Source organism: Rhinolophus sinicus, chromosome 16 (assembly GCF_057876585.1).
Source record: "Rhinolophus sinicus isolate RSI-liver-muscle chromosome 16, RSI-T2T, whole genome shotgun sequence".
Lineage (NCBI taxonomy): Eukaryota > Metazoa > Chordata > Mammalia > Chiroptera > Rhinolophidae > Rhinolophus > Rhinolophus sinicus.
In genome coordinates, this window is record NC_142516.1 from 186,316,318 (window position 1) to 186,328,739 (window position 12,422).

Here is a 12,422-nt window from a genome sequence, read left to right on the forward strand (position 1 = left end):
ATGTGTATCTATATAGCGCTACACGTTTGAGAATTAAGAATCAGCAATTTAGAACTGAAAGGAAACATAAAAATGAACTCGGTTTAAAGTCTGCGTTCTGCAGATGAAGAGCTTTGTGACTGGTAAATTGTTCTTTTTCTTGTACCCAAGAGACTAGTTCTATATTTAAACACAATCCAGAAATAGCCTCCTTTACAGATATAATTTGCTATGATTCCACGGTTCCACAAGCACATTACATGTTATGTAACGCTCTTACTTCTATGGGTTGCCTACCATCTCGTCTATGTCTGCAGGCACTTCCAGGGCAGAACTTTTGTTCGTTTATCTTTGCATCACCCACAGTACCTGCCCAGCCCACCCCACCCCTGACACGGGATCGAGCGTCAGCCCATCTGCAGGCAGCCACGATCTGACCCAACACTGAGATGAAGGAGACAGGCATGAAGGTGGTAGGTCTCCTGTGCGCTTTGCACGTTTCCTTCTGCTCGGGAACATCGGATAGGCCCCCTGGCTAAGCTCCAGTGCTGTTTGGAGGCTCCTGCTTCACCTGCGAGTTAGGACGCTGTGCTCTTAGGCAGCGGCCCTCCCCTCCCATGCTCCCCACCCCAGTACCAGCCGCTGCATTGCACTGCACTGGCGTTGCCATTCCCGGGTTTGGACAGGAATTAGCATTGCTGCCTCTCCCCAGCGCCCCCTGCAGGGTGCCCCTCCGCTCACTCTCTTGCGTCCCTTCACCTGCATTCTGAGTAGTGAGTAACTCGGGCAGCCCGCTGTCCTCCTAGTCAGAGAGCTACAGCTATTGCCTGCCTGGCACTGTTACATAAAAGGAATGGGTGTTGAACAATTTGAAAGAATGAGTTTTGACATTAATTATTCACTCGACAAATACTTATTGAGTCCCTAATGTTACCACACCAGATCCTATTCTGGGTCCTGGAGATACAGAAAGGAACCAGACCAAATCCTGCTCTCATTCTAGTCAGGGGGGGAGCATGATAGACAAATCCATGAATGGATATATGATATAAAGTCACTGCTGCAAAGTAAGTGCTGGGAAAAGGCATAGCACCGGGAAAGGGAACAGAACATGACAGGGAGGGGTGTTATTGTAGAAAGAACGGGCAGGGAAGGCCTGGACTCAGGCATGTTGGATTCATCTGCATACGGACGGTACTGAAAGCCACGGGAAGGCTGAGGTCATTTAGAGACTACATGTAACTAGAGAGGAGATGTCTGAAGACTTGGCTCCGGGGAGTCCAACGTTAGGAGTAAGGAAGATGAGGAGGATTCAGGAAAGGTCAGGAAGGAACAGCCAATGAAGTCGAAGGACAGGCCAGAGAGGGTAGGGTCTGGAAGCCACATGGAGACAGTATTGCAAACACGGGGACAATCAACGCGGACCAAGAATTGACCTTTGAATTTGGCGATGTAGAAGTTCACGAGGACAAGATGTAGCGGTTTCATTGAAATGGAGGAGAGCCTGGTAGGAGTCGGCTGCAGGCAGCGCAGGAGAAGAAGGAATGGAGAGTGTGCATGGGCAGATGGACGTGCAAGACGGACGGGGCCTGGCCGCGGGATCCAGAGAGGCTTTGGTGTTCCTACCACAGGAGAAACACAGCGCCTTTGTGTGCGGAAAACAAAGGTGCTGTAGAGTGGGAACCCTGGCGATGCAGGACACAGAGGGCTTGTCTTATAGACAAGAGGCAGCGAGATTCAGGGTGCTCAGCGAGCACATTCCCTGCAGCAAAAGCGGGACTTTCGGCCAAAGCCTTAGTCAGCACTTTTCAAAAGAAGGCCAACAGATAGCCAGGGGTAAGTTCACCATTTGGCAAGGGTGCTTTTATGTCTGCTCTGATGTGCTTTGTCGTCGTTAAGTTACTGTTTATGATAGACGTGAAGTTATGCTGATAGTGAAACTGCCATTACGTGGAATTTTAGAGAGTAATCCTTCAGTGAAGTCAGTGGTGTCTTACTGAATTATTTGCAGTATCTAAACCCGGAACTACTTGAAGTTTCCTCTCTTCAGTGTATGGCAAACAATCTATCGTATTATTGTAATTAGACCCATAGCATGAAAACAGTAGGGGCTTCCTTCCTGTAGCACTTCTGTTAAGGGGGCTTTCGTTTTCTTGAGGAAAGCCTCAGAGAGAAACCAAATGGGAAAAGTATGACCCTATAAACAGAAAATACAACCTTTCCAGTTTGGGTTTTTCTCTTTATAGTACCTCAGTTTTAAGTTCCCAGGCATAAATAGGGCTAGAAACTGACGTAAAGTCCAATCTACTTTGTCCGAAAAAAGTGTTCTCCACAGGAGGAAAATTTAGCTAAGACAAACAAGAAACAAGATTTTTCAGGACACCAGAGTTATGGTCAGAAAGAGGCGTCCCCCCCACCCCAGTGAGTACAAAACCTTAGTTAAGACAGATGTGATCGATTCCTGTTAATGTAAAACTAGAGGTTTTTAGATCTAGAAAAAAGACATTAAATATCATCTGTTCCAACCACTTTATTTCACAGATGAATAAACTCAGTGCCCAAGTGATTAAATAACTTACACAGAGATACAGAGGTAATTACTGGCTGTGCTGGGTGAGTTTTAAAATTAATTAAAACACTAAAATAGTAATCGCAGTAATAATAATTATAATATTTATTGAGTACTTCCATATACCAGACATTGTCATAACCTCATTAAAAGTCATAACCTCATTTAAAATTGACAGCAACCATATGAGGTAGAAAGTAGGAGATTTCTTAACCAACTGCTACTTAATTAACTGACCAAGTTTGCCACTTATCTCCATTTCCATCTCTGTAAAAAAACTGACTGATGCCTATGCCCTGTTGAATGCTTGAGGCTGGTAAATTTCTTTCAAAAATTTATTTCCACTTATCTAATCTGAAATCTGCGGGCACGGTCGCTGTTGGTATCAGTATCCCCTGGCAACTTATTAAAAATGCAAATTATCAAACTGCGCCCAGAGTCCCGTGGCTGGAAGTCCTGGTCACCACCATCTCTCCTTTAACCCACATCATGGTCCCATGGAGAGTTCTCTATGCTCTGCTGCCTGAGGAAAAAAGGATTTGGTCCTGGTTTGTAGATATTTCTGCCCAAAATGCCAGCACCAGGCATTCAGGGGTGACGGACCATGGAAAAGGGAAACCTTCTCACTTAAACAAAATTTCAAGCAGAACATCTCATGGTAAATATTGCCTGGGCCAGGGGGATGGGGAGACCTTGTTTCAGGAAATTGCCTTCAGGTCCTCAATTTTAATCCTATACCACTGGAAACATCACATAAAGAACACATTTACATTAGTTGGTAATCTACTGAATTCAATAAACAATTGATTCAGTCGTTTAAAAGCATAGTCCACTTTGAGAGCTAATGCTGTAGCAAATAGTGCATATTCTTTCAGGGAACACCAACTCTATTAATTAGTTAGACCATAGTAATGCTGTCTAGCAAACCACCCAAAACTCAGTGGCATAGAGTAATAAGTATTCCTGCTTCACACGTCTAAAGGTCAGTTGAGGTTTGGCTGATCTAGCCTGGCCCTGGGATGCTTTCCTTGACACCAAGTGTCTCTCATCCTCCTTGGACTAGTGGCTGTTCAAGACAAGCTATTCACAGGGTGAAAGGCAGGAGTTCAGGAGAGAAAGCCCGACGTGCAAGCCCAGTTCAATCCTCTGCTCATGTCATGTCCGTAGACATCCTGTTAACCAAAGCGACACACATGCCCAAAGCCTAAAGTCAAGAGGTGAGGAAATGTACTTCTCTCATTGAGGACAGGAATGAGGCTGAATATTTTCTAAAGATCTAATCCACTACACCCTCTGAATTTTTTTTTTTTAATTAAATTTATTGGGGTGACAATTGTTAGTAAAATTACATAGATTTCAGGTGTACAATTCTGTATTACATCATCTATAAATCCCATTGTGTGTTCATCACCCAGAGTCAGTTCTCCTTCCATCACCATATATTTTATCCCCCTTACCCTCATCTCCCACCCCCCACCCCCCGCCCCCGTTACCCTCTGGCAACCACTAAACTATTGTCTGTGTCTATGAGTTTCTGTTTCTCATTTGTTTGTCTTGTTCTTTTGTTGTTTTTGGTTTATATACCACATATCAGTGAAATCACATGGTTCTCTGCTTTTTCTGTCTGACTTGTTTCGCTCAGCATTACTCTCTCAAGATCCATCCATGTTGTCACAAATGTTCCTATATCATCTTTTCTTACCGCCGAATAGTATTCCATTGTGTATATATACCACAACTTCTTTATCCATTCATCTATCGAAGGACATTTTGGTTGTTTCCATGTCTTGGCCACCGTAAACAAAGCTGCAATGAACATTGGAGCACACGTGTCTTTATCTCTAAATGTTTTCAGATTTTTTGGGTAGATACCCAGAAGAGGGATTGCTGGGTCATATGGTAATTCTATTCGTAATTCTTTGAGAAACCTCCACACTGCCTTCCATAACGGCTGCACCAGTCTGCATTCCCACCAACAGTGTATGAGGGTTCCTTTTTCTCCACAGCCTCTCCAACATTTGTTATTATTTGTCTTGTTGATGATAGCCATTCTGACTGGGGTGAGGTGATATCTCATTGTGGTTTTGATTTGCATTTCTCTGATGATTAGTGATGTTGAGCATTTTTTCATATGTCTATTTGCCATTTGTATGTCCTCTTTGGAGAAATGTCTCTTCAAGTCCTCTGCCCATTTTTCAATTGGGTTGTTTGTTTTTTTGTTGTTGAGTTGCACGAGTTCCTTGTATATTCTGGATACTAGCCCCTTATCGGAGGCACTGTTTGCAAAAATCTTCTCCCATTCAGTTGGTGGCCTCTTTATTTTGTCAATGGTTTCTTTTGCTGTGCAGAAGCTTTTAAGTTTCATATAGTCCCATTTGTTTATTTTAGCTTTTACTTCCATTGCCTTTGGAGTCAAGTTCATAAAATGCTCTTTGAACCCAAGGTCCATAAGTTTAGTACCTATGTTTTCTTTTATGCAGTTTATTGTGTCAGGTCTTATGCTTAAGTCTTTGATCCATTTTAAATTAACTTTGGTACATGGTGACAAATAGCAGTCCAGTTTCATTCTTTTGCACGTGGCTATCCAATTTTCCCAGCACCATTTATTGAAGAGGCTGTCTTTGCTCCATTGTATGTTTTTAGCTTCTTTGTCAAAAATTATCTGTCCATATTTATGTGGTTTTATTTCTGGGTTCTCAATTCTATTCCATTGGTCTATGTGTCTGTTTTTCTGCCAATACCATGCTGTTTTGATTATTGTAGCCCTGTAGTACAAGCCAAAGTCAGGAAGTGTGATACCTCCATTATTGTTCTTTTTCCTTAAGATTGCTTTGGCTATTCGGGGTCTTTTGTGGTTCCAAACAAATCTGATGATTTTTTGTTCTATTTCTTTAAAATATGCCATTGGGATTTTGATGGGGATTGCATTGAATCTGTATATTGCTTTGGGTAATATGGCCATTTTAACTATGTTGATTCTTCCAATCCATGAGCACGGAATGTCTTTCCATTTCTTTGTGTCTTCTTCAATTTCTTTCAAAAATGTCTTATAGTTTTCAGCATATAGGTCTTTCACATCCTTGGTTAAGTTTATTCCTAGGTATTTTATTCTTTTTGCTGCAATTGCAAAAGGAATTGTTTTTTGTATTTCTTTTTCTGAGATTTCATTGTTAGTATATAGGAAAGCAATGGACTTTTGTGCGTTGATTTTGTAGCCAGCAACTTTACTGTATTCGTTGATTGTTTCTAATAGCTTTTTGGTGGAGTCTTTAGGGTTTTCTATATATAGCATCATGTCATCTGCAAAGAGTGATAATTTAACTTCTTCATTCCCAATTTGGATGCCTTTTATTTCTTTCTCTTGCCTGATTGCTCTGGCAAGGACTTCCAACACTATGTTGAAAAGCAGAGGTGATAGGGGACATCCCTGTCGTGTTCCTGAACGTAGAGCAAAGGGCTTCAGTTTTTCTCCATTAATTATGAGATTAGCAGAGGGTTTGTCATATATGGCCTTTATTATGTTAAGGTATTTTCCTTCTATACCCATTTTATTAAGTGTTTTAATCATAAATGGATGTTGTATCTTGTCAAATGTTTTTTCTGCATCAATTGATATAATCATATGATTTTTGTCCTTTATTTTGTTTATGTGATGTATCACATTGATGGATTTGCATATGTTGAACCATCCTTGTGCCCCGGGGATGAACCCCACTTGGTCGTGATGAATAATCTTTTTAATGCATTGTTGTATTCGATTTGCTAGAATTTTATTTAGGATTTTTGCATCGGTATTCATTAGAGATATTGGTCTGTAGTTTTCTTTTTTTGTGTGATCCTTACCAGGTTTTGGTATCAGGGTAATGTTGGCCTCATAGAATGAGTTAGGGAGTACTGTCTCTTCTTCAATTTTTTGGAAGAGTTTGTGCAGAATTGGTATTAGATCCTCTTTGAAGGTTTGGTAGAATTCACTAGTGAAGCCATCTGGTCCCGGACTTTTGCTTTTGGGAAGGTTTTGGATGACTGATTCAATTTCGTTACTGGTGATCGGTCTGTTTAGATTTTCCAGTTCTTCATGGTTCAGCCTTGGAAGGCTATATGTTTCTAAGAACTTGTCCATTTCTTCTAGGTTGTTGAATTTGGTGGCATATAGTCCTTCATAGTATTCTTGGATGATCCTTTGTATTTCTGTGGTGTCCGTGATAACTTCCCCTTTTACGTTTCTGATTTTGTTAATCAGTGTCTTCTCTCTTTTTATCTTAGTAAGTCTAGCCAAGGGTTTGTCAATTTTGTTAATCTTTTCAAAGAACCAGCCCTTTGTCATATTAATTTTTTCTATTGTCTTTTTGTTCTCTATTTCATTTAGTTCTGCTCTAATTTTTGTTATTTCCTTTCTTCTGCTGACCTTGGGTTTTACTTGTTCTTCTTTTTCTAGTTCTTTAAGGTGTAACATGAGGTTATTTATTTGGGAGTTTTCTTGTTTCTTGAGATAGGCCTGTAATGAGATAAATTTCCCTCTTAAAACTGCTTTCGCTGCATCCCAAAAATTTTGGTAGGATGTATTTTCATTGTCATTTGTTTCTATGTATCTTTTGATCTCTCTAATTTCTTCTTTGACCCAGTCCTTCTTTAAAAGTATGTTGTTTAGTCTCCATGTATTTGTGTTTTTTCCCACTTTCTTTTTATAGTTGATATCCAATTTCAAAGCCTTGTGATCAGAGAATATGCATGGTATGATTTCAATCTTCTTAAATTTGTTGAGACTGATTTTATGTCCCAATATATGGTCTATCCTTGAGAATGTTCCATGTACACTAGAAAAGAATGTATAGTCTGATGTTTTAGGATGAAGTGCTCTATAAATGTCAATTATGTCCATTTCATCTAATGTGTCATTTAGGGCTACTATTTCGTTATTTATTTTCTGTTTGGATGATCTATCCATAGCTGTCAATGATGTATTTAAGTCCCCTAGTATAATTGTGTTTTGGTCAATTTCTCCCTTTAGTTCTGTTAGTAGTTGCTTGGTGTATTTCGGTGCTCCCTGATTGGGGGCATAAATATTGATGACTGTTATGTCTTCTTGTTGTACAGTCCCCTTCACCATTATGAAATGTCCATCTTTGTCTCTTGTTATCTTTTTCACCTTGAAGTCTGTTTCATCTGATATCATTATGGCTACACCTGATTTTCTCTGGGTACCATTTGCTTGGAGTGTCAATTTCCACCCTTTCACTTTGAGTCTATGCTTGTCCTTGTAGTTGAGATGTGTCTCTTGGAGACAGCATATGGTTGGGTTTAGTTTTTTGATCCAATCTGCTACTCTGTGCCTTTTTATTGGTGAGTTCAGTCCATTTACATTTAGGGTGATTATTGATATGTGAGGATTTCCTGTCATTCTATCCTTAGTTTTCTGGTAAGGTTGTGTCTCCATTGTTTCTTTGCCTTTTTGTTGTTGTCTATTATTTCTGTGTGGTGGTATTCTATGATGTTTCCCTCTGTTTCTTTTTTTATTTCAGTATATATTTCAATTCTGGATTTATTTTGAGTGGTTACCCTTAAGTTTATGTAAAAGAAAGTTTGATATTTAGAGTATTCCATTTTCTTCAGCACGCTTACTTTCTCCATTCCCATATTCCGGTTCAGGCCTTTACTCTCCCCCTTTTTGAGTTGTGGTTGCCACAAATTGTCCCTGTTGATGGTGGTCGAATAGCCTCCTTTAGTATTTCTTGTAGTGCAGGTCGTGTATTAGAAAATTCCCTCAGCTTCTGTATGTCTGGAAAGGTCTTTATTCCTCCTTCATATCTAAAGGATATCTTTGCTGGATATATTATTCTTGGCTCATGGTTTCTCTCTTTCAATAGTTTGAATATTTGGTTCCACTCCCTCCTGGCTTGTAGAGTTTCTGCTGAAAAATCTGATGATAATCTAATGGGCTTTCCTTTGTAAGTTACCGTCTTCTTTTCCCTGGCTGCCTTTAGGATTCTTTCTTTGTCGTTGATTTTAGACAGCTTCAATACAATGTGCCTTGGAGAAGGTCTGTTGGGATTGAGGTAACTAGGTGTTCTGTTTGCTTCTTGGATTCGAGGGTCCAGTTCTGTCCACAAGTTTGGGAAGTTCTCATCGACAATTTGTTTGAATATATTCTCTGTTCCCTTCTCTCTTTCTTCTCCTTCTGGTATGCCCATTATTCTTATATTGCTCTTTCTGATGGAGTCAGAAAGTTCTTGTAGAGTTCTTTCATTTCTTTTAAGTCTCAAGTCTCTTTCTTCTTCAATTTGTGTCATTTCCAGGTTTCTATCTTCGATGTCACTGATTCTTTGCTCCATCTGGTCAACTCTACTACCTAAGCTGGTTATTTCATTCTTAATTTCTTCTATTGAGTTCTTAATCTCCAGAAATTCTATTTGTTTCTTTTTTAAAATTTCAATCTCTTTCGTAAAATGCTCATGCTGTTCTTTGATTGAGTTTCTGAGTTCCTTTAACTGCCTATCTGTGTTTTCTTGTATCTCGTTGAGTTTTTTCAGAACTGCAATCTTGAATTCTCTGTCATTTAAGTCACATATTTCTGTATCTTTAAGTGCCTTCTCTGGAGATTTTTCACTTTCTTTCTGAGCTATCTTGTTGCCTTGGTTATTCATGGTGATTACTGGTTTACTATTTCTCTTCCTAGACATCTACAGGAGTGACTTCTGCAACAGGTTGATAGAAAGCGGTCTTTCTTTTGTTTGCCAGTACTTGTTGGTAGAATGTTTTATTATTTCTCCAACTGCAACTTATTTTTCTTCTCCCACACAGTAATGCTATGTTTTCTCTGCACTATTCCAACTTCTCACGCAAAGGGGGGATTCCCTGGGAGACGGGCTTCTCCTCTGTTAATAGTTCGTCTAGGTCACAGGGCGCAGTGTCCCGGTGGGTATGCGGAGAGCTTTTGATGTTGGAAAGCTCTTCCAGCTGCTGATTCAGAGCCCGTATATTTCAGCAGTTCTGTTTACTCCTGTAGGGATCCGCCCAGATAGGTGGGGCCAGGGGTGGGGTGAGCTGTGAGAGGTGGCCCAGAGCAATGGCGGCGACCCCCACCACAGCCGGTCCTGCTTCCACTGGTCTCTCCACTTTGCTGGAACTAGTTGGGCTGTGAATTTGTGTTTGCGGTCCACAGATCTCAAAACAGCAAATTTTCTGTTCTTTTGCTCTGACACTGCTACTGTTCCGCTTCTAGCACCGGGCAGGTGGGGGTGGGGCGAGCTCTGGGAGGGTAGGGAGGGGGCGGCTAGTCTCAGTGCCTAAGGCTCCGTTCTCTGTTCGGCAGTGCGGGCTTAAACCACCGTTTTCAGCCTTTTTCCCTCAGTCTTTTCTCCGAGGTCTCTGCCGTGAGCGTTGGGTTCAGCCGTGTTATATGCTGTCCCCTCAGCCCTGTGGAGCCCTGGCGGAGCCCTAGCAGTCCGATCTCCCGCAGCTCCGGGAAGCAGCGAGCTCGGCGCACTGAGCTAGGTCTGCGTCCTGCGCCCGCGCGGCTCCGTCTCCGTGCACTTCTCCCTTTCCTCCTCCTCCCTCCACTCGCGCGAATCTCCCACCTGTAGGTGATTTCAGTCGGTAGTGGGCCTCTTCGTGTTGCCTGTCTGCTGCGCAGGCAGTCCTTTGTGGAGTTTTTGTTGTTCGATTCTTTGTAAATTCCGGGGGAGCTTTACAGAGGCTCACCTCACGCCGCCATTTTTCCGGAAGTCTACACCCTCTGAATTTAAAACGAGTTTTTTTCTTTACAAAAATGTTATTCAGTATGTTGTTATGAAAAAGGTATTAGCTGTGCAAATAGTTTACAATTTAACCAACAAATTTATCAAACGACTTACTTGTTGGGCTTGTGTTAGGGCTTCAAGAACGGGAGATGGATAGGACGCAGTCTCTGCTCTCAAGAAGCTCAGAGACAGAACTCTAAACAAATCAAAATGTGATGAATACAACAAAAGCATTTGCAGCTCTCTAAGGTTGGTGTAATTATTCCCATCTTATCATAAGAAACCAAGACTCTGAAGGGTTAAATCATTTGTTCAATATTATACAGCAGACAGAACTGGAATCCAGCGTTTTTGGAGGGTAGGGGATTAAAATCGTAAACTCCTCTGTCATTCCACACAGCTTTCCTCAGAAAATGAGCAGAGGTGATCCAGTCCAATACTTCACTTGGTGGTGGAATCCTTGTATCCTTACGGCAGCAAAAAGCCAATATCTTAGTGAGTTGAGCCCTGTGATAATGGACATAGAATGGATTACATATTACTTCCCCTGTTTACAATTCTGCCCTTTTTACTAATTGACTTAGATTGTCCATTAAGCTAACCTTTATAATATTAAGTAGTAAGTCCGATTTCCATACCTATCCTGGGCTAATAGGGATCTGAGATGCCAGAGGATACCTTGGTCAGTTTTAAAAATATCTGAGTCACAGGCCATAGCCTTTTGGTGGACTGAGTTTTTGTTAATATAAACTATTTTGATGATAAGGGGAAAACTGAATGTACCATTGGGTTCTTCGGTCTTGAGAAGTGGAAAGGAACTTGGGCAGTAACAGGGAATCCAGAGGCTGGAGCGTACATGTAATTATGCCCTTCAGCTGTGTTGGCCACTAGGCAGACATACTGTAATGTTCTACATCCATGTTTTATTGTACATAGCATATGTGTCATACATAGCATTTCCAATATACAACGGTTCTTCATACTTGTTCAGAAGAATCTCCATGAGCTAATGTTTGCAGAACTTTAACCCTGTTACGGCAGATTATAGGTACCATGTTATTGTTCCCGTGGTTAGAAATCTAAGCTAGAGAGAGAAGTAAAAAAGTTGTGCTTCACTTGGGTAAATGAGTAAGTCCTTGGAAGGGTCCAACATACGACAAGAGACTAGTGACTAATAGCCAGGACAGTAGACTTTTGGTTCTTGAAACAAAACTTTTGGGGAATGTTAAGGGCGCAAAAACAAATCCAACCACTAAGGCTTAAAGTTTGTGCGGCCTGTCAGAGAGAAATTTAATAAGCGCATTCAATGCAAGAACCAGGATAATTGTGAATATTAAAAGAATTAGGAAGCTTGGTGAACCAGAACAAATTTTCCGCCATTTTACACTGGAGGATGTTTGTGCTTTGTTCATTTCTTGCAATGAGTATCATGTTGGTTATTTGGGGCCTGGATTTGGGTTCCTCAGTTATGCTTAGTGTAATACTGAAAGCCAATATTTTGTCACCTCAGTGTTCCCTCTTCTTTCCCAATTCCCAAGCTTGTCAGCACTAGAGGGATTCCTTTTGTGGATGCTCAGTATTGAAAATGGGTTTCAGTCTTGAGAGTTTCTTACATAAACAAAGACCAAGTCAAATCTGTAGGCCTTGGTTCCCCTCCTTGACCACTGAGCATTGGAGCCCCGTTGGGCCTGTTCTTCAGGTCACCCTCACTATTGAATCTGTTAGAAAACACTTTCAACAGACCTCTGATGGAATCTGGAATGACAAGAGAAAAATACATGCATCACTCTTAACTTCAGGTCTCGATACTCAGAGAGTATCTCATTTACAGTGGGCAAATATCCTTGGAGAGTTTGGGAGCTGTTCTCACTTGTGTGCATTTGATATAGAAACAAAGTCTCAGGTGTCTCCATGTCCCGAGAGGATATTTGTTTACACAAAAGGGAGGTGAGGTCATAGCATGAGGTTTTAAAATGACTTGTTTATGAAATATGTGAGCAGGCCACTGGTATAGGAACTAGATCTATTAAAAATCGATATATTTTTCTTCTTTGTCTTATTTTTATAGAGATAAGTGGATGGAAAAACTGACTGGCCCTCTTCTTTTGGATCAGAAGGTAAGCATTCTCTCATCATGG

At 41.0% G+C, this 12,422-nt stretch overlaps 1 long non-coding RNA gene across 1 annotated transcript in view; it reads left to right on the forward strand.

Moving 5' to 3' along the window:
* LOC109457121 (uncharacterized) overlaps window positions 1-12,422 on the forward strand; it is a 25,087-nt gene continuing 12,665 nt past the window's right edge. Inside the window, exons 1-2 of the long non-coding RNA XR_002138966.3 lie at window positions 1-452; window positions 12,353-12,401. This is a non-coding gene — a long non-coding RNA (uncharacterized LOC109457121). The remainder of the gene's footprint in view (window positions 453-12,352; window positions 12,402-12,422) is intronic.